The sequence below is a fragment of the Mustela erminea genome, chromosome 1 (assembly GCF_009829155.1).
Source record: "Mustela erminea isolate mMusErm1 chromosome 1, mMusErm1.Pri, whole genome shotgun sequence".
Classification (NCBI taxonomy): domain Eukaryota; kingdom Metazoa; phylum Chordata; class Mammalia; order Carnivora; family Mustelidae; genus Mustela; species Mustela erminea.
The window spans coordinates 63460675-63483844 of NC_045614.1; the positions used below are offsets into that span (position 1 = coordinate 63460675).

Sequence of the window (23170 nt, forward strand, 5' to 3'; positions counted from 1 at the left end):
AGGATAAAATAAAATAGTCTCCAGAATACAGTGCATCAGTTCATTGGCTGTAGACAGACATCTGGGACTTGAGGGAATGGGACCCAGGGCAAGGGGGTGGAAAGGGGCATACAACATGAATGGGGGGAAGTGAGCCCACAACTGGAGGTGGGGAGGAGGTCTGAGGGCTCAGACGGATGATACAGGGGCAGCCTGAGGGCCCAAGCCACAGGGTAAGCCATGGGAGGGAGGTGTGGAGGGTCATGTCACTTCCTTGTTAATACTCTACAAAGACCCCCTCTCATTCAGTGAAAAAGGTGAGTCCTTTGAGTGGTCTCTGAGGCCCTGCGTGAATGGCCCATCACTTCTCCAACCTCATCTACAACCTGTATACATGCACACATGCACACAGATATGTACAAGCATTCTGCCCCAGTCACACCAGCTTCCTGGCTGCCCCTGGAGCAACAAGCACTTCTGCCTCAGGGCCTTTGCACTGTCTGTTCCCTCTGCCTGGAATGTTTTCTCCCATATCTCTCACTACATCTTCTTTCACTTCTTTCAAGTCTTTGCTCGGATGCCCTCTTTCATAGGGCCTACCCTGACCAACCTATTTAAAACTATATCCCACCTTGTCATGACCAAAGCTTCTTACCCTGTCAAGTTTTTTTCCACCATAACACTTATTAGCTTCTATGCAACTCCCATGATTATTTTGATTATGAATTTATCTCTGCTACTGCCTATCAGGAGGCCAGCTCTGCTGTGGGAAAGAATTTTGCCTCTCTTGTTCACTAGTAAATTCTTAGTTCCTGGAATAGTGCTTAGCACATGGTAAGTGCTCTAAAAATATCTGTTGGATAGATGAATGGACACACAGACATGTGGACAGCAGCTCCTTCTTAGCAGGGCCCAGAGCCTTGGAGAACAGCACCCATCACAAGAACTGTTCCTCATGGAGCACTCATTGTGGGCAAAGCCTCATGCAAGATTTCTACAAACACTTTATTTTCCATCTGTGCAACTTCACCAGCAGATTAGATTCTATTTTATTCCCAGTTTCTAGATGAGGAAACTGAGGCTACAGGAGCTTCAGAAAAATCACCAAGCTAGTCCATGGTGTTACAGAGCTACACACCTCAGAAACCTGTCCCCAAAGCTCGCAGCTTTTGTGTAAACTGTGTTCTGAAATCGCATCTCTGCAGCAGAGCTTGTCTCAGCTGTAGTCACCCACTCAGGCTTGGACTCGGGTCCTCACACCTCAGAGTGTTGCTAGGACGAGGTTTGGACAAGCTCAGCTGTCTGAAATGGCACACAAGTGGCCTGCTTACTTTGCAAGATGAGAACCAGGAGCTGGCTGGGAAGCCAGGGACTGGGGTTTCCAGGGACTGGGAAACTGGGGCTCCTAGACACGGCTCTGAAATTTAGTAATGGGGCTCATTTTTGTATTAAATGCAGCCCCTTCAAGCTGATGACTTAGAAGAACTGGTATCACCAAGGATCCAGGCAAAGGGGCCCCTGCCTGGAACCACACATTTAAAAGAATCCTCTAGCTATACTTATCCACCAGGAGCAAGGATTCGGTAAAGCCAAGGGCCGAATTCACATCCTTCCCTTTCAGACATGCTCCGGGTACCCCAGATCCCCAAATTTCCTGCTCAAAGTCCTGAGTCTACTTTCAGGGTCTATGTTGGGCTTTTCTCTAGGCCCACCCTGTCAACAGCAGATTGTACCACTCCTGGAGGTCCCTCTGGGCCCAAGGGCGGCCTGCTGTGGGGAGAGGGTGGGTGGAGACTGGGTGCACATCCACAAACAAGCATGACAACCCTGGCTGCAGCATGTGCCGACGTGCACCACCATGTGGGATGGAGCCAGAAGGGAAGGGAAGTGGGGAGCTGGGCTGGGGACCACTCTCCTCAAGCCATCAATTCCTACACTCTGAGGAACCTAAAAATTTTGAATTCCATCCTAGTCTTTGCCAAGGTCAGAGAACAGAAAAAAGTTGACTTAACAGCTACCTTCATTTGTAACTCTTTCATATTTAGACATTTGCTAAGTGGATCCTCATTTATACTCTTGTCCTGGTGCCACCGTCCAATGACAGGGTGAGTCTGAACAGAACCTCAAGTTTCCAAGAGACTGGAAAGGGGAAGGCAGAAAAGTGAGAGTTGATAGGCTTCCCGAGAGTTCTGTCTGGTGTGTCCCCATCTCCCCGTCTCACCGATAGCAGGATGACAGCCCAGGAAGAGGACAGGTGACAAGCCAGGGACTGTTCCAGTCCTGACCCTGCTACAGAATGCCCACACCACACTCCAGTGTGGATCTGGGTCTGGGCAAACAGAGGCGTCCAAGCAAGGAGATGCTGCTCTGATCCTAAATGTCACAGGGACGCCTCCGGCCTGCTGCACCGTGACGGGCTGGGTGATCCGGTAAGGTACATTAGCTCTGCTCCCTCACAGAAGGGAGGGACACAAATCCTTACCTCTCAAAGATGCTGTGAACATTGGAGACATCTGGCAATAAGAGGCTCTTGATATACAGTGTAATGCTAGACTGTTCTGTGCTAAGCCCAACACTGTAAACACAGCGCCAGGTACCTTGCAGGAATTAGTAAATGCTGATGTGGATGAATGGATGGATGGACAGAGGGATGAACAGTAGAGCAGAGAGTAGATTCTTCGTTGGATCCTTTAAAGGATATTACGAATTCCCAGCACTCACAACACTGCCCTTGAACTGAACCTCAAATACCAGGGCATAAAACTCCCTTTGTCTTTCAGGAAGAAAAACAATAACAGAAAGCTTGGAATTCATCACTAGAGTTAGGACTTGGACTTCAGTGTATTCTCCTAAAACATGTGCTCTAAGGTCATGTGCAATGGTCAGAAGCCCTGTTCTGGGAGATGCATTTTTTCAAGGTTCATGGCCCCAAGGGTCTCAATATCCAGCACGGCCTAATCCCTGCCTGTGAACATGGAGACCTTTATTAACATCACAGTTACGGACTCAGAGCTGAGGTCCGAATCTCAGTTAGCACAGAATGAGAAAACAGGCATCATAGTGTTTTCCCAGATGTGCCATGCTGCAAATGCTCAACCAGGGATGCTGGGAAATCAGCTTCAATCTCAGGTGTTACCACGGCTGAGGAAAATGTGCCCACACCAGAACACATGGACATCACAGCTCTGTACCCCTGTAAGCCCCTGGCCTATTATTCACTCAGCACCTTATACATTTTGCCAAAGGCAGAAGGAAGAGTGTGGACTGAAGGAGGAGAGTAAGTGAGGCAACTAAGTGTTACAAACTGCACGTAAGGGGGAAACAGAAAAACCGAGCCGTCAGCCCCATGAGAGAACTGAGCTTTGTGGGCAAGGCATTTCTTTCCTTGGAGAGGGAGGGACACAGAAAACAATAACCAGATGAGTTCTAAGTTAACTGGCAGCCCAGGATCTCTTATTAAAATAAATAACATGAAGCTTCCCCAAATGTATTAATTAATAGAGTTTGGAAATTTCCCCTCCAGAATCCCAGAGCACAATCACAGCACAGTTGGATCCCGAAGGCTGCAGCATCTGGTATCAGAGTAATTCAAAGTCTTCTAAGCACAACTCTCTGCAGAACTGCTAGGGAAACTTGAGAGGAAACCTGAGGGCAGGCCTCCTAACCTGCAAGAGAGAAAAAGCCCAGCATGCCCTTTTTAGGAGGGAACATCTGTGCTCCTCTCCAGAGAGCAGTCAGATGGAACATGCCCTTGCCTAGAGAGATCTGCAGGAAACCCCTCTGCAGAGCTTTCTAGAAACCCCTCTTGCAAGATCCAGACATGGGGTGAGGGGAAAGAATCTTCTTAAGAAATCCTGCAGTGGTTCTCAGAGGGTGGGCTAAAGGCCATTGGCTTTAGCTATCCATGTGCAATATGACAACGGCTATAGCTTCGCTTCTGGTATCAATCAGGATATTTCATGAAAACCTGCTGGTACCATTCTTCCCATTTGATTCTGGTAAAATAACGTTGGCACAGCCAACATTAGACAAGAACAAGTCCTGAAGGGGCCAGTGTGATTAGTGAGACAATATACAGAAAATCTTGACAGTCTATAGAATGCTTTCGAAATGCTATATATTCTTGAATACAACCATCATCATCACTGGATTTATCCTGAGTCAACAGGAGACTGTCAAAATCATAGGCGGGCCCAGTGTATGATTAATATTAAAGTAAGCAAGTAAGAAGTAAAAAGAGCAGAGCAGAGCAAAGATGATGTATGTGAAACCAAGATGATGTATGTGAAACTCAATAAACCAAACACGTGCCACAAAGCCATGACCTCCTGCTAGACATGAGCTGCAGAGTTGCCTCTGAGCTTCCCAGCAGCTAAGGCAAAGACAGAAACAAGATTCACGGCATGAGTAAGGCACACATGGGCCAGAAACTCAGAAGAGGGACAATTATTTCCTGGAACTGAGATCTGATAGACATGTCTTCTCTGGGAGACCCCTAATACCCTATGTAGTGAACAGTGACTTCAACAGTCCCTCACAGAAAACACACTGATGCCACAATGATGATGAAAACGACAGCTAATTTACAGAGCGCTGGCCATGCACACGCAGGCGTTTTCTAGGTACTTGACATATAAGCTACTTAATCCTTCTCTTACTATCCTCCAAGAGTGAGCAGTGGCTGTTTTTCATCATGACCCACAAGAGAGCAGTCTTTGGGAGGACAGGCATCGATTCCCAACAGTCTGGGGACTCTACCAACAAAAGAAGTATAAACCAAGCATTTACCTTAGACCCTTCATGAGAATCCAGAAATCAAGATCTGTAAACTACATATTCCACTTTTCCATACCAACAATTGTGTAAGTCAACAATGTGCAGGGCAAGCAAAACACGACTGGGCAAGATCTGGCCCTCGAGCCACCGGTTTTCAAAACCTCAGGCAGAGAACCAGATGGATGGCATGACCATCAGTCCCCCACCATAAATATAATGAATTTCAGCCAAATAGAAATATGGAAGGTCTGAAGAAATATGGAGGTCTGAAGTCCTACTGATTGACAAATCTGGGGATGTTGGTATTAGATCATGTTGTTAAGTATGGAAGCCTGAGAACTGCCTTGGCCAGGGGTCGGACTGACCCCTCTGTGGAGTCAGGAGTCTGTGGAGCAGGACAGAGTTAATGTCCGTACCCAGAAATGGAACACGGACGGTCCAGGAGTTAGTTGGTCAGTCTGGGAGAATTAACACCATTATTTCTTCAACTGTGGGTTTATTTCTTCAACTTAGTGGACTTGTGCGGAACCCATGAAGACGGATCAATTAGACTGCCACCACCAATCCTCAGAGCGGCCATCTCAAACCTACCATCTACAAGCACCCTCCTAGAGAGCATTCGAAATCTTTGCCCCCCCACCCCCGCAACCCACCAACTCTACTAAGAAAACCAAGCCTTTCCTTTTCTTAGGAGGAAGTGTGGAGTGATGCCGGAGGTGAAAAAGGAAAAAGGAGAGAAGACAACGAAAAATACTGTACGTATCCGGCCATCTTTCGCCCCTTCAGAAGCGATCCCTATTTGGAAATGTTTGCTATGCCTTCTTCAGCAAGACCAGTGACCTCAGCGCTGGAGGAATAAAATCCCCTGCCTGTATCAGCTCGACAGGGTCCCTGACAAGCTAAACACAGCAGCACTTCGGCCTCTATTTTTAGACCCTATAAATTCTGTTCTCCCTTTCTGTCTCTGAAATATTCTTTGCAGATTTGCCAAAGACTTTTATCTGGGCCCTGACTCCGTGACAATAACTTCATGAGTACGAAGTCCTCGCTGGGCCTTTGTCTGCCACTCTTGTCATTTTTGGAATATACTCTTCCTTGGAGGGGAAGCTGCCTTCCCCTCCTTGCCCCCACCTCACCCCCTGGGGTCTGAATGATGAACAGGAAAAGGAAACACTACCACCAAACTGATTGCTGTTAGGAAGATAAATAAATAAATAGAAGTGGAAGGAAAAACACCAGAGCCAGAGTCACCGGGAATTCCTCCCCTGGGATGGGGTTTCTCAAAGTGGTTCAAAACCCTGATTTCCAGGTGACCATCCCCCATGCAGCCCCTGAGATCTACCTAGGTAGGATCCCAGAGGGTGAGGGCCTGACCCTGTCTGTCACAGTCATGCCACCACAGTACCCAGAATTGAGAACGTTGCTTAGGGTCCCAAGCCTGTGCCTCATCCAACTCTGGGTTGGTCTGCACTTTGTTTCCACTCCATGAGAGAGACAGTTGCAGATGGGGGGAGGGGGGACAGTGTCATCTCCAGGGGCATCGAGATGAACATGAGAGGTCCCTCAAGCTTTCAGGACACTGTGTTGCTTTCCAGACCCTGCTCAAGACTGCCCAATTTAATTCTAGAAGCTGCCATCTGAATGGGTGGATGGTCAGAGCACAATGGCTTCAAAGCAAGAGCAGAAATAGATCTTGGCCTATTCTACTGTATTCGTCATCCAGCATAACCCAAGGACAGGCAAACCTTCTTTCCCAGGTACTCATGATTCTGGCCACCCAGCTAACACTCTGTGGCTATCATCCACATGGGTGTCCTTTGCTAGGTTCTGTGACAGGCACTACTGCACCACCAGCCCCAAAACCAGGGTTCCAACTTGATTTTTGTCCTTCCCTCTCTGTCCACATCTAAGACTTCAAAAGGTCTTCAGGCCCATCTGCTTTCCCCACCCCCCAACCATCTGGTGTACAGCCCTCGCCTTCTCACTGGGTTGCCCACTTCCTCTGCTCCTTGTCTACTCCAATGCACTCTCTCCACAGAGCCGGAGTGACCTTCCGAAAACACCTATCACATCACATCACCACGCTGCTTTCCAAAGCACTCAAATAAAATGCAAACTCCCAGCGTGACTTCTGCAGCCCAGCACAATCTGGTCTTCCTCTACCTCTCTGGGCTGTTCTCATACATGATTTCATGCGATTCTCCTAATAACCCATCCAAGTAGGAACTAGCCTCAGTTTATAGACGAGATTCGGGAGATTCAGCAAAGTGAAGTGACCTGCCCCGGGTGGCACAGCCAGTAACCGTGGAGCTGGAGCTGACACCTGCATCTTTCAGACACCAAAGCCCATGCTCTTTCCACCTGCCCTCCGAGCTCACATTAATGGATGCAGAAACAGAAAGATGGCAGCCAGCCCACATGGCTCCCCGTTCATGTATTTCTGGAGATCAGACCCCAGTTACTCCAAGGAGGGCAGGATCACTGCCCACAGGAGACAAGTGGGGGTGGTGGAGAGTAAGAGAGAGAAGGACACAGGAAGAAGAGAAAATGAGAATCAGCAGCAAAGATGCTTCGAATGACATTCAGAACAGAATTATAAAACATAGCTGCGAAACTCCATCTGCTTCCAGCTAGAGCTCTGCTAAGTTCCCAATGCCAGAGGGTTGGGCCAGCATTGATGTTCCCCCTCCCCCAGACACCGAGGTCCCTGGTTACCTCACCGCCTCGGAGGCCTCCGGGACCTAGCAGACAGTGAATCAGCGGGTCACATGGGGAGGGCTTACCAGAGGCACTTTCCAACTGCGATGTCCGGCATAGTCAGAGTTTCCTTCCCTCCCACAGCAAAAGGGAAAGCCCTTCCTTCCAACCATGCTGATTTCTTTCCGACCTCTTATTTATTTTTTTTATGTGGTGGAACATAAATTTACGTAACTAGATTTTCAGAAGGATTCCCTGCCTTTTACAAATATGAAGTACTGATACAAGTTTTCTCAGCAAAATTCCATCGTCCTACATGGTTGTTCAAACTCACACAAAACTACCAACATTCTTCATAAATATTTTTCATAAAAATTTCCACCTTCCTACTAATATTGACAAGTGGTGAAGCTCTTATCTCGTTTCTCTAACACCTGGATAGTACAACTACATTTAAAACAGAGAGTGTAACTATATATTTACTAATATTGCCAATTTTCATAGTCTAGATTTCTCTAGTTTTATTGGTAATTATGACTACCTTTATTATTCACACATTTAAACTGGTGGTCATGTAAAAGCCCTCTGGGGAGAAGTTAATTTTTGCAAAATCCTTACACGTGACTTCTTATTAACTCTGGATCCTGGAGGGAAGGCGGGGCAGAGGTGAGTCTGATTCAAATCCATAAAGAAAGGCTAAGAACCCACCACTCATGCCCCTGGTTTAGCAGCTATCAATGGTACAAAGAGTAGGGGGACATGCACAGGGCTTCCAAACAATCAAGGTCTGAGAGGAGAGTTAGATATGCTATAAACGGTTAGAATGCCAGGAAGAATATGTTATGGTTCACCCATGAAGTACTTCGTATGTATCAGATCGAGCTATTTGCCCACCCAATACCCATTCTCCCCTTCTCCCTTTTTACTGAATTTCGATTTCATTCCAGTCTGCAACAAGCTGAGCTAACAGGCGGCATCTCCTGATCTCCCTGGGGGAAGAGGTAGTTAACAGGGTGTCAGCAGAAATCACGTGAGGCTTCTAATAAGGGAGACAGCCTCACTGAGACTTGCACTCTTTGGTCCTCATCACTCTTCCTCGTGTTTCTTATCTGGAATTTGGATGTGATAGTGGGAGACACAACAGCCATACTGGGTGATAAAGAGGCTTTGAGCCTGGACGCCATGGTCTCTGAGGACAGAGGAAGAGAAAAGGAAGAAACTAGATTCTTGATGACCCTGAAGTACCAAACCAATCCAAAACTCCTTTTGCATGAGAGCAATAAACCTGAATCTTATCGATCATTGTTTGAAAGATTTTATTTATTTATTTCTCCGAGAGAGGGAGAGAGAGAGCAAGCGAGCGAGCGCACGCACAAGCAGGGGGAGGGGCAGAGGGAGAGGAAGAAGCAGGCTCTCAGCTGAGCGGGGAGCCTAATGTGGGGCTCAGTTCCAGGACCCTGGGATCACAACCTGAGCAGAAGGAAGACGCTTAGCTGACTGAGCTACCCAGGAGTCCTCTTCTCAACTTACTTGGATTTTCCACTACATAGAATCAGCCTGGCCTAAAAGAGTGGTGGTCTCAAGTAGCCACCAGGAGAGGAATTAAGAGGAAGATACAGTGTGAGAGGGTTCCCTTGGGGCTGCAGGCCACAGCTTAGACACCAAAGGCCGGGTTCTCAGAACTTCTGTTGGGAAAGACGTCATACTCCATGATGAGGGAAGGACAACCAGGCAGGGGCAAGTACCCTGCTCTTAACAGGATCGAACTCTCACTCATCAGTTACAAACCACCCAGAAGAGTCATCCTTCTCCCCTCTTTCTGCCTCATCCCCCTTCACATGCTACAAATGACTGAACCTGATCAGCAACAGGGAGGAAATCCTGGGACTTCCTTCTTACCTTCCTTTTTCCTTCCCACCGCAATGAGGCTTATCCCTGCAGCTCTCTCAGGGACAGGGACACAGAAATAGGTGGGGACATGCCAGGAAAAAATAGTTTTGAGATTATGGATTATGGGAAGTAGGTTCCTCTCCTCTCTAAGGACAAAAGGATGCCCTCACAAAATTCCTGATCCCACGTCATTGGCAGATGTAATCAACAAGGCTGAGAAGTTATGGGACACATAAAAGGGAAACACTGCCTAAGGGCATCCCAAGACAAGACCAAAGAGGGGCCAACCTGCAACCTTCTTTGAAAATTCAGCCCAAAGTAGACAGGCCTTTACATGTCCCACCAGAAAGCAACAAGCCATCCCACGTCCCACCAAAGATGCAGGGCCTTCTGAAGGAGGCAAGCTTTCCCACCTCCCTACCCCACATCGGCTCTTAAGGCACATAAATGTTTATGAAATGAACTCACCCCAAATTTCCCAGCAATGAACTAAAATTCAGCAACACCAAGCAATACACTTAAAAGTTCCAAAACCCAATTTTATTTTTGTTCCAAAAATAGAAGTTTTTAAAGAGCAAAAGGAACAGGAGGCAAAGTATCTCCCCACACTAAACATTTCCTCCACCTTTTAATTTTTTTTTTTAAAGATTTTGTTTATTTATTTGAGAGACAGAAAGAGAATGAGAGAGAGAAGAGCACAACCAGGGGAAGGGGTAGAGGGAGGAGGAAAAGCAGGCTCCCCACTAAGGAGGGAGCCCAAAGATATGAGGGCTCAATCCCAGGACCCCGGGATCATGACCTGAGCTGAAAGCAAATGCTTAACTGACCAGCCACCCAGGTGCCCTATCCCTGCCCCTCATCCCTGAAAATTCTTTCTGGAACTAAAAATACCAAACTTATATCTTTTTCTCACTAGCAACCATGTGTGGGCTTGAGATTAAATAGCAAGAATTCTTTAAAACTACATTATTTTTAAAAAGTAAATATTGACCACGGGGGAAAGAATCTCACATTTTTCCACTACAACATAAAGATGGCAGCTCAAGATAATACTGACGGCCTCCAGGAGAGACCAATACAAGAATCATTTAGGGCCCTATTTACCCCAAGTGACACTCACTGCTAAATAAAAGTGTGTTTATGTTTCCACAAATCCACTCAGATTTCACATGTTCGGCTCACTTAGCCACCACTGAGCAGGAAGAAGTTACAAAGCTTCATGGGAGATGGGGAAATAAAAAGCTTTATTAATTGTTCCTTTTGTACTACAACCTAATGTAAAACAGGACTGAACAAGGAGAACTCAGGAAAATCTTCTAGTGTGTAAGAATTTAAAAAAAAAAAAAAAAAAGCTGGTTATTCCAAAATTTAAAAGGCCACTGAAAGGAACTTTACCTTTTCCGCCATATTTGTGCCATTTCTTTATGCTTTTATGAGGACATGTGAAAAATGAAACGGCGGGTGGGGCTGGAAAAACCCGTTTGGATGATCCACTCGAGGCAGCAAAAGTTGGTTTCACGGCTGATCCTGGGGCTCTGTATGGCCACATTTTATGGGTCTCCAGAGAGGCCTAAGTTCACCCTGAAGTAAAAGGACTCTTTTACTTGCCTCTGAAGAACAGCAAAAAGCCTGCTGTCCTCACAGCTGTCAGCTATGAGGGTGTGAACACCACTCTTGGCTCAGATGAGGCCGAAGTCGTTATTTGGTTCTTATGACTATAGTCACTCTATGTCCAGCCAGGATTCCCTCTATACTCAAGAAAACTAAACCGATTAATTGAGGCTCAGGGCATTTCTACCCAAGGAAGGGGGAAGTGAGGGCAGTAAGGCTGAGGGGCCCAGTTGAACACAACTCTAGATGTGGGGGAATCCCCTCACCCATGAGGCGCTGTAATGGGGGTACCACAGAAGGAAATGACCTCCCTGCACGTGGCCCTCCCCTGCCTGCTCTCCCCCACACCGCCCACCCTTGACCGGCTGCACGCAGTCAGAGAACAGAGCTCAGGCCCCACACAGCCCCAGGATGTGGTCCTGAGATGCAGGGGCTGGCCTCTGTCGGCTGGCATCCCAGGGCATCCCGGCCATCCTGGCATGTGAGCTCAAGCGCACCAACTTCAGTCTCTAGTTCCCGCTTCACTTTCTCAAAACGAGAGCTGAGGCTGGGCCTGCATGCTTGGCTGTGGCTCTGAGAGCACATACGCTCCAGGAACTCCTCCACTTACTGCCTTCCCACCCTGACTTCTCCCGTGGGGAAAATGATCCTCATTGGAGCTTCTGACCTAACCCCCCGATACCCTCCGCCACACACACACACACACACACACCGGACTGAAATAACCTGGAACCAAACAGAGATCTCAACACTTGGGTGTAACTTTCATCAAAAGCCTGCTTTCTCTTGTTAAGGGAAAAAAGAAAATTAAGAGTTCCTATTCGCAAAAAGTTCACTACAAGAAAGCTGAAGTACTTCTATTAAAAGGCATTAAGACGTTGTCCCAGGCTAAGGCTAATAAATTCATGCTTTTCTCCTCTCTGCTTCCCTAGCCTGGTTTGCCCTCCAGAGAAGGGCCCCATCACACCATGTCCTCTGGGAAAATGAGGTCCTTGAGGACAAGGACATGGCTGATTTACCTCTGTGTCCCTAGAGACCAGCAGGAGACATGCCAGTACCCAGGGCAAGAGCTCCACAAATAGCAACAGAACTAAAGCCAGCTGAGGGTCCGCCGGCTCTGGGCTCTGGGCATTGGGCCTTCCGCCGCAGTGTCATGGCTGACACTTTCATCACTTCTTCTGAAAAACTTCCGTTCTAGAAGAGTCCTTCTACTTGACTCCAGGTTTTGTTTCTTGAGAAGATTTTCAGATGGTCTAAAATTAACAACTCCTCCAATTCAATGATGAAAACCCTGACATTTTATGAAGTTAAAAAAAAAAAAAATCCCTTGGTTTTAATGACCTGCTTCCAGGGTGCTCAAAGCACTTTCCAGACTGCCCCACTTCTGGTAAGCAGATACCCAAGGGGCAGGATTATCTACACAGCTGTGCTTTGTCACCTGGGTCCCAAATGAGTGGGATCTGGGTCTACTAGAATGGGCTTGGGGTCAAATAAACTGGCTTTAGGGCCTGCCTCACTGCTCTCTACTTCTAAGAGTGGACCGAGTCACTGAATTCCCCAGGCCTCGGTCTCCTCATGGATAGAAAGGGAATGATGACAGCATGTACCTCAGAAGGCTGAGGTAAAGATAACTCAGGTTAAGAGCCTAGGACAGTGCCTGAGTGCAGTTAGCATTCAATACCTACTAGCCATCATCACCAACATTATTTTTGTGACTCTCACTACATTTATTCACACTGAAATAAGAGGCACATGAAATAGCAGCCTGAGCAAACCAGGAGCAGGTCTAAGTCTGGTGGCTTGTGTTGTGAAACACCTGCCAGAGGCCCACCAGTCGTGTGGGGACTCTCTCCTCTCCGAGGCACTCTGAGTCTCTACACAGGCAAATGGGATAATCTAAGATCTGCTTCTGAAAACCAGGAACTGGGGCATAAGGGTGAGCTACGACAATGGTGTGGGGTGTGAGCCCCTGGGGGACAGCAGTCCATGGCTGCATGAGCTGAGGACAGCAAGATCCTCACTGGGGGGTGGGGTGGGGTCGTCCTTTTACCACCGAATGTCCACATGCAGCTGTGCACAGCTGCCCCTCCACCTCTGCTAGCCCTCACTCATGGTTCCCTCGGGCCAGCTGCCTTCGAGGAAACTGACTTTGCAGACAGATCAACAAGATGATTTCAAGGCTGGGTCCACTGGGAGGTTCTAAGAATGTTCCGGAAGGATCTGTGTAACTCAGATCCTGCTAAAGCCCCAGTGCCGATGTGGACTGTCCTCCAGTGTGACTTCAGACATGGTACCAGGAAGGGCTACTCGGCCACACCCAGGAGCTCTCTCTCTACACTGAATGAACACAGCTGTAGAGCCTGTGATCTTATGAGATTTGTGTAGCTTGGAGTCTCCCTCTGATGAGAAACTGCAGTGAAACATAAGGGACGTTTCCAAAGGCTCAATAAGAAATCAACTCTGGGGCTAAGAGACAAATCAGGAAGTTGAGGAAAAGGTAACCACATCCCAGCGGGAGTTCAACGCCTTTATGGCTTATTGGTTAAGACCTTGAGTTTTAATTTCAGATTGGATCTTAATGTAACAATCCTTGGCTGCAAGAGCTGGAGGAATATGGAATAACAGGAAAGAATAATGGGAAAAAATCAGCAAAGGTGACTCTTGGGACTGGTGCTTTATTACACCACACTTGATCCTAACCCAAAGGTCAAAAAGCAATATGATTTTACTCTCCACTTAACCTGGAGCTTCTCCAACCATTATTTAAAGTTAGATGTTCTGAGGATATGAAGATGGTTCAAAAACCAGAGAGTTATTTTGGTGGGGAGTGGCAAAGGAAGAGGAAATACACCATTAACAGTCTTTAAAGAAATACCTACCCTGTGAAGAACACCAGGACCAAAAATAAATCCCACACAAATTTAAAATAAACTTTGACGAGCAATCTTGTCCTGGTACTGATTTTTTTTCTTCCCATCTGACTTAAACACAAGTGAGACAGGACGCTGACAGAGATGAACTTTTCACTTTTTTACAAAAAAAATGGAACTCTGTAGGTCCTGTGCTAAATATAAATAAGTCTCAGAATGGTCTCCAATAAGGTCAGATTTTCAACCGGATGAGTCTACACTCCAGAGTCCTTGGGCTTCCTCCGAGAAGTGATTATTCAGAAGCCCTGCTTGCTCACTCTTTGGCTCCAAGCTCATCTGAACAAACGTTGGTGGGGTGGGTGATGACCCAGCACTTTCTTTTCTTCCTCTCTCCCCCACCAAGTCCGGACTGACTGGACCTCACATTCAGGATCCTCACCTATAGCTCCCTCTGCCTAGAGCCTATCAGCTCACATTCTCTACTGTGAATGTTAAAAAAAAAAAAAAATAGATTCCCTTCCTTAAAGTCATTCGCTTTTTTATAATGGAACATTGACACTCCTCCCACTGAATGGCAAGGTCTCTAGGCCTTCCCTTTGAGCTTGGGCAGGCCATAACACATCACATGCCTCCACCCTTTCTCCTCAGACCCCCACGAGGAATACCGCACCATGTTGTGAGGGAACCCGGATCAGCACACACGGAGAAGACCAAGCAGAGAAGACCTTCCAGGTAGGTGTTCTGGCCACTGACCCACCTGAGGTCCCTGCCCCAGCCAGGTAGCTACCAGACACAGGCGGAAAGACATCCAGGTGATACCAGCCCAACACACGCATCTTCCCCATCATGGAACTGTGACATGCCATCGCCCTGTGCCCAGCCTGAATGACCCATGACCCGCAGAATCCATGAGCAAAATAAAATGGTTGTTTCACACCCTCAGGTTTGTTACAGAGTAAGAATGACCGAGGTATCATCCCTGAGGGAACAGAATCACAAATGTGAATGACACTCGAAGTAACAAATGAGCCAGCTGTTCCACACACTGGGAAGAGAGCCATCCCGACGCAGGAGGAGGTTATGATTCTGGCTGTCCCTCTAACCACCTGGGGAGCCTGGCCAGTCTCTTCTCTGAGGTCGTACGAACCGTAAAATGGGACTAGCAGAACCTAATAAGACCACTGTAAAATTAAATGAAACACAGATACAAAGACCCTTTCAAAGGGGGGGAAGTGGGAGGCATGATTATTACCAGAACACATGAGGTCTGAGGATAGCATACGTGTTTTCATCTTAGACATCTGAATTTCATGACTCCATACCTGTCAAAGCCTACTGAAAAAGTAAAATGAGAGAGAGTGACAGAGTAAGAGTAAAAACTGGGACGAGTCTGAAAAAAATTTCTAACTGTACCATTTTCCTCCCTCCAGCTGATTTTCTCCGGAATGCTTATCGATAGCTTCTATGAAACAATCTTGGATAGGGGAAAACCAAGAATTCCATTCCTAAAAATACACAGGCACAAACAGCATACTTTACAGGTCTTCTGCTGGCTTAAATCTTCCAGGAGTCATAACTAAACCTTTTCCTAAAAGTGCCATTTTAATTGTATGACATTACTTTCTCCAGTCCTACAGCAATGCTATTAAATAGGTTCTAGCATTATCTAATTCATAGGTGAGAAAACAGAAGCATAGAGAGGTCACATCGCACAGCATGAAGTGGCAAAACCGGAATTCAACCAGGAGGCCTTCAGAAGCAAGGCCATGAGTGCACACCTGTGCGATTTTCTCGAGGGCCAGGTGTGAACCTCACATTAGGTTCGTTTCCAGTCTAGTTCCTGGGAACATAAAAAAGGCTGTTATTGATATTCTGCCACTCCTGCTCCCTTGAAGAAACATGAGGGAATGATAAAAAGTAGTTTCTCAATCTCTTAGACAACTCCTGTGTGTGACACGCTGCCTCCAGCTGACCCCTGCGCCCTGGGCTGACTCCGGGCCAGGAAGCAGCTGCTCCTGGGGAACTGGGTCTGGCTGTGCGTCCCCTCCCCAGCCCCGAGCAAGTGCCTTTGATGAGATGATTCCCAACAACCAGCTTTCCCAGGGGGCTCTGCACTGGGGTTGTTCTGCTTTAAATCATCACATCTGTCTCAACAGTCAATGTGTGTGACAGAGGTTCCGTAACTGTCACCCTCAAACTGAATGACCATTATGTGTCCACCAAGTGATCATCGTCCACAGTGATTTAACTTTTAAGTTAAAGGAAAGTTTTCTACACTGTGGATAATTTAAAAAAAAAAAAAAAACCTTAAAAAAAAAAAGGTATTATTACTCAGAAGTCCACATTTCCTTCTCAAAAAAAGTGGGTCCCACGTTTCCAGCCTGGAGAGCTCCAGTCTGCCTGGTGGGCCCAATATCCAGCCCACTGCTGCTGGACGTGCTCCCAGCATCCAATTTAAACAGCTTCATCGGAGCCTGATGGGAATGACTGAATGTGGGTTTTTCATTTCTGTCCACCTCTCACCAGTGGGTTCTCATAACCTGGAGTCTTATCCAGCACTACTTCCCAACAGTTTTGTCTCCTAGTATTTTCTCATGTCTCTTCTCTCTGCCATTATTCCATTATTTTCTTACTTCCCTTCTGTGATGAAAAAGGAAAAAAGGATAAATTAAGAAGCTCTACTTTTAGGAACTGAAGGAGGCGGTTAAATGTCAGTCGGCCCTGGGGGCAAGAAGCAGGCGTCCTGTCCTCACGGGTCCTCCCCTACATCAGCCACAAAGATAGAGCCTCTCTCTCCGGAAATCTCACACGCTCCCTGATGAGGTTGACTATGAACATCCCAAAGGGAGTCAGAGACGACGGCAAGGGGCAACAGGACGGGGAAGAAGAGGTACTTCCAGAAGCACAAAGCCTCTGTGTGGTTCAGAAGAGACCTATAAACCTTCCCCCACTGCTCATCGCAGTTCATAGCTATATCACTTCTCCACTCCTGTCCCAAAGGGACCCACCCAGCTGAGACCCAGCTTGTGAAACTTCTGGACACTCAACATGTAAGAATAGCGACAGCCAGAATAGCCCACAGGGATCTAACGCTGTCCAGCAGAAGCTGCCAAACACTTGAGAGGTGCAGCCCATTGGGTCTTTGCTGTACCCTTGAGAAGAAGGTCGGCCAAGGCCAGGGGTAGCCAAGCCCACGGAAGAAATGCTGAGACTCTGGAGGACTCTCATTCCCCGCGCCCCCCCCCCCAACTCTGGGGCAGCTGCTTCACAACAGGGCAAAATCACCAGCCAACCCCACTTTAGGGAGCTAGTTTCTCACAAGTGCATGATCCCCAAATAGTTTAAAAGCTCTCACTGGCATGACTCAATAAAGCAATTCTTGAAGCTCTCAGTAGTACTGATGTTTGCCATCCACGTCACGTGGCAGCCAATTCTAATCTGGCTTCATGCTCAGCCACTACATTCCCCCTGGAACCCACATTCTGTCATACCAATGTTGTTCCACATCTCCCATGCATACAAAGGCTATACCACAGGACCTTTGCATGTGCTATTTCCTCTCCCTAGAGTGTCTTTGCTTCCCTTGATTCAACCCCCAACTCATCAACCCAACCAACCCTTCTTCTGTGATCTAGATCCTCTCACACTTGCACCCTCCTGGCCTTGTAGATATATACACAGCTACTCCCCCATGTCTGTCAGTACTTCACACCTTGTCAGCATGTACTTGGGCACTTATTTACATCACAGTTGTGCATCTGTATCTGTCTTCCCTGCTATATGCCATGTTGTATGCACAATGTCTTCTTCATCTCTGTACCCCATGACCTAGAACACTGCCTGGCATGCAGAGTGCCATGATTTAATTCATGTGAACTAAGTAGACCACAGCCCAGGAAGCTAATCACTTTGGTAACTACTTCAACGTGGAGTATCACTTGATTCATAGTCTAATCAATGCTACTTGCAAACTCTGCCAAACAATTCGGAATGACAGGATTCTCAAGGGGTGACCCCGTCGAGGAGCATCTGGTCCAAGCTCTCTCTTAGTGCTGGGGACAGGAATCCTAAAGCTCATGCTTGAATATCTCTGGTGATGAGAAACTCACCCCTTCACGAGGCAGTTGATTCCAATGAACAAGGTGGATCAGCCACAAGACAAAGGTGATCAACACAAGTACCCCATCTGGTCCAGATCCCATTCCTCCAGGACCAAGCTTTGCTGAGGCCTGTGGCTAACCCACCCCAGGACCCTAGGCCCTTATCCCACCAAAGTGCAGCTACAGGAGCAACTCAAATAACTGTGCTGCAAACAGATTCCTAGTCTTGAGCTGGGTAGTCTTTCCAAAAAAAGAAAAAAAGAAAAAGTATGGTATTATATGCCCTAGTTTTGATAATGTTCTATAGGTAGGTAAGATGTTAAAGGTGTATAAAGGGTACATGAGAACTTTCTATATTTTCCATTTTTATAACATTATGAGTCAAATGATTTCAAAATTTTAAAAAGACTAAAAATAAATTTTAATAAGCTGTTAAATTATTAAAAATAAATTATATCTATACAGAGAGAGAGAGACATATGGGAGGCAAGGTCACTGTCTTGAGGGTATGTGCCCAGGACTGAATGCTCTGGATATGGACTCCTTTCTCTGAGGTCCTTAACAGCTATATAGAATGCAAGGCAAATTCCACTGTCCCCATGGCTTTGCCTTCCCACCCACTTTATAGGCATCTTGAGACCAGAGAAGTCTGAACAGCTTATCTGCCAGTCCCATGTATAACGCCACCCCAGCCCAGGACTATCCACAACAAGGTATGCCCTGCTCGCATCAGTCAACCCGGCCTTTACCCAGCAGCCCTGGGAACATGTAAGCTCCCGAGGAGGCCAGGGAAGGGAAAGGAAATGGACCATAAGGAGCACCAGCTATGTGCTAAGCACCCTCCACTACCTCTGTTAATCCTCCCTCAATCCCATGTTGTATCCATTCCACAGAGGAGGACACTGGGGGGCCCAGGAGGTGGGCAGTGTGCCTCAGATCCCCCGGCTGAAGAGTGCAGAGGCGCAAGTCAGGCAACACTTCCGCCCTTGCTCGCTGCGAGACAGCCACTGACCCCAGGGTCAGCGATGAAACGGGGCAGGTTTACAGAAGCCCAAGACCCAGCCTGTTCTGTTCAAATCCTTAACCTTCACTCATGCCTTGAAACCTAATACCCATTTCCACTCCTCTGGAGGGCTGGTCTCTTGGAATGTCTGTTAATCCTCTGGCCTTCTTTTAGCCCGTTTGTCCTCATTAAGTCTGGGTGGGGACGGGTGTGGCTGGAGCTCCAAGGCCCTTCAGCCAAAGCATTGAGGGCCCTAGGCCCGTAGAAGGTTGGCACTAATAGGCATTCAACAGATGCCTGTTGAAGTAAAGGGCCAAATATATAACCATCTTGGTGATGTGTCACAATTTTTAAAAAGACACCCACTTATCCAGTGGCTGTTTCCTCTCGTCATAAATCAGTAAAAATCTAATGATGGGAAGTAGGAAAGAGGATCACATTTTCTTCCATTAAGACCAGCAATCAATCAAGCCTGTTGAAAGCCAGGCTAAATTTAGCACGAGATACGGGCTTTCAGAAAGTCCTCCACAGTGTAGGAGGCCACTAAAAATACGGCGCAACAATTAAGTCACCACAGGACTGATGGAGGTCTATAGATGGTGACGGCCCTAGAGACTGTTACTAGGGCCTGCCATACCTTTAAACGGGTCTTACTGATGAGAAGGACCTAGAGGAAAATGTCTGGGTGTGAAAAATCTCTGGGTGTGAAATATCACTGTTATTAAAGTTTGAAGCTACAAAAAAGTAACTGTGTGGGTAGGGAGAAAAGGCACAGGAAGGTGTAAAGCCAAATTACTTAGAGAAAACAAATTCCTAGAGAGAACAGACCTACACGGTAGCAAAATCTTTTAAACTTCAGGTGAGGAAAGCATTCTGTAGTCAAGTGTCCCCTGAAGGCTGGTGCACATGGGCTTCTAAAGCCCTAGGAGGTGCAGGAATAAGCAAACCTGTCCAATGTGAAATGCAGTATTTTCCAAAATTCATTTGATTATAAAACTTTATTCTGTAATTGACACAAAACCGGCATCTGTCCCATGGGGAAGAATCACGCTAGCTTTGGGAAATGCTGGTGTAAAAGATCATATTCTTTGTGTTGTCACTGTGATTTAAACAGGGACGTGGGTGTCATCAAAGACGGTTCCATAAGAATGACCCACGTTGCTGCTGACCCACAGGATGGCAGAAAAGGGGTGAGAAACCCAGCTAGGCCCACTGTCTCTCGCACATGAGGCTGCACTTCTAGAGGGATGGGACAGAGGAAGAGGACAGCAGCACTCGCGACCCACGCCAAGATCAGCAGGATGGCAAGTGGCCGGAACGTTGGCCCAGCAAAGCCACAAGTAGGAACTTACCCTCCAAAAGGGACTGTCAGACACCCAAAGATATCTGCTGCAGCCTGACAGTAATGGGTGGAATGAGGAACAAGTAGGATCTTTAACAACAGTAGCTGCCACGTCCAGAACAGGGAGGAAGGCTTCTCCTCTCTCAGACGCCGGAGCTCCAAGCAGAGTATGATCTGCTGAGCACTGCCCGCACTCCCACTCCCAGAAAGGCTGAACGCACCCCACTTCAGCACACCATGTATTTATGACAATCCCACATTTTGGGAGCTGCTGGCTTCCTTCTATGAAGCCAAACTTAAAATGTAGCACCTCTCAGGCAACGGGTTTTTCAGGCTTTCAGGCCCTGTGGTCTGATACTCATTTATTTACGGTCACAACAAAACAGAGCATTTTTATTCATACCTGTTTTATGATATCCAGGATGACACTCAGAAGTGAACTCAGAACGGATCCCCGACTTAAATGTAAACGCTAACACCATAAACTCCTAGTAGCATACCTTGGGCACAGGTCCGTCTTAGACACAGCCCAGCTTCCTCTCACAGTCAGTGAGCGTTTACTGAGTGCTGAGTCAATGCCAGGTACTCTGCTGCTGGGTGTACCCTGGGATCAAGACAGTCCCTGATGTCAAATGTCTTAGCATCTGTTAGGGCCTGCTGGGGCTTTGTCTTTAGTGAAATCATCCCAAAACTTCTGAAGCCACGTCTACTTCTTGCCAGCACTACCCTGGTTATAACCTAGGCTTTACGGAACTTTGAGGCTATTGCCCGATCAGGGAAGGATGGCGTGTGCTATATGGTGACATTCTCTTACTAGGAGGAGGGAAGGTCGACATCCAGCCTGGGGAAGCACAGGATGAAAGGTGAATGGATGTCAGATTCAGGAGAGCCAAACAGAGGAGCATCACTGTTAAACCCCACCTAGCACATTCTCCAGGGTGCTGGAAGAGTCAAGCCAGCGGGGATGCCAGGTGAGAGGGCAGCCGCCCCTCGGAGGGAATGAGTCAACAGGAAGGAATCAGCACATCCATTTAATCTTACTACAGCATCTTCCCTACACTGCTGTGGAGAAGCAGAAAACGGGCTGTTTGAGTTTCTTCTCCTTCATTTCTTGCTGACCTTTGGTGGGAGAGTGGGGGGTGGGGGGCACAACTTGGCTGAAGGACGGATACAAAGGAAGAGAAGAACGAAAACAGAGGATGGATGTCTCACCAGTGCAGTCACAAACCGGAGACCGAAGGAACAGGGACATGGAGCCCCTGAGGGAAGAGGGAGTAGAGCATTGGTGGGATGGACAAATGCCTGGGCTACTCTGGCGGGCCCAGAACTGGGGGACTCGGGGTGGGGGAGTGGGGGTGGTGGTGGTGGTAGTGGGGGCTGTGTGTGTATGTGTTGACATGAAGGTGGACTCTGGTTCAGTGTCAGGAAGGACTTTCGGGTGCTATGCACCACCCAGAGCTGGATGGGCTGTCAAACCCCGTGGAATCCTCCCGCAGCCAGGGTGGCCAGAACCATAGGACACCTCCAGTGACCACCCCCACCCCATGCTCTATTCGTGGCTCCCTGGCTGTGGGAAGAGGGGAAACCCCACCCACAGAGCAGCTGTGGCCAGAGGAGAAGGCCGGCCAGAGCTGCATTTCCCAGGCCATCCATGCAGGTGGAAAGCATTTTTGGTGGCACACAGGAAATGCTTGCACCCTGACTTCAACACAGGAAGCACTTAAGCTTCCTCCATCCACCTTTTGTACCGTGCAGGGGCACTGAGGGCTCATAGGGCTGACAAACGAGTCCCGGGAAGGCCTGTCCTTATACCATGGGGGAGAGCACTGACACCGGAATTGTGGGCCTCAAAAGCCCCCAGAGGTTCTTTACCCACTCCCTCAGTCCCATGCTCTCCGGTGTGACCCCAGGAAGCCTGGCGATGTTGTCAAAAGCTAAGCAGCATAGGGTCACCAGCAAGCCAGGCGAACAGCCCAGCTCAGAGCAATGAAGCTGACATTGTCAGCAGCTGGATGGCCATCCCTCGGCCTGCTGCGGGCTTTCTGAAATGCTGAAAAGATTGCACAGACCTTCCCCACCCTGTCTACGGACACTTGGGCCCCAGAAGCTCCAGCTCAGGAAATAGGGAAGCATGCTTCCTCTTAGGTGCTATGCACCACCCAGAGCTGGATGGGCTGTCAAACCCTGTGGAATCCTCCCGCAGGATTTGTCAAACCCTCCCGGGGTTTGACAGCCCATCCAGCTCTGGGTGGTGCATAGCACCTAAGAGGAAGAATGCTTCCCTCATGAGGGCAACCTCTACAATACTAAAGTGTTTCTCAGAACCTCAGGTGCTAGGAGCTGTACTTTAACTATTAGCTGATTAAGGAAATGAGTTCACATATATGAATTCACACTCACGTCCCTGCAGCAATCCCAGGTAGGAGGTCTGACTCTAGACCAATATGGCAACTGTCCAATACGGTGGCTACTACCCACATGTGCCTAGTGAGCATGTAACGTGTGTCTAAAATATACAGAGTTTCAAAAATCTAACATAAAAACATGTATTTCATTAATAACATTTCTATTGATTACATATTGGGTTAAATATGTTATTAAAATTCAACTTATCTGTTTAACTTTTTCAACATGGCAACTGGAAAATTTACAATTATATATGTGGGCTATGTTATATGTCTATCGGGCAGCACTGCTCTAGACTTTCCACTTTGGTGACAACTCTTCCTGGATAGAACTAAAAAATCTACCACTGCCTTAGGGACTAGGCAAGATTCCCTGTCACCTAAATCAACCTCTTGCCATCAGGCATCCCAGTGACCCACAGAGCTGACTTTCTATACATGGCAATGGCCTTGGACCACTTTCTGAAATTGTCTGGGTCATGGTGACGAGGGCACCT

General features: G+C 47.6%; 1 protein-coding gene across 1 annotated transcript in view; it reads right to left on the reverse strand.

The window, feature by feature from the left end:
* The window catches only part of ITGA9 (integrin subunit alpha 9), a 327258-nt gene that overhangs the window by 201852 nt on the left and 102236 nt on the right, over positions 1–23170 (reverse strand). The gene's annotated exons all lie outside the window — the stretch shown is intronic.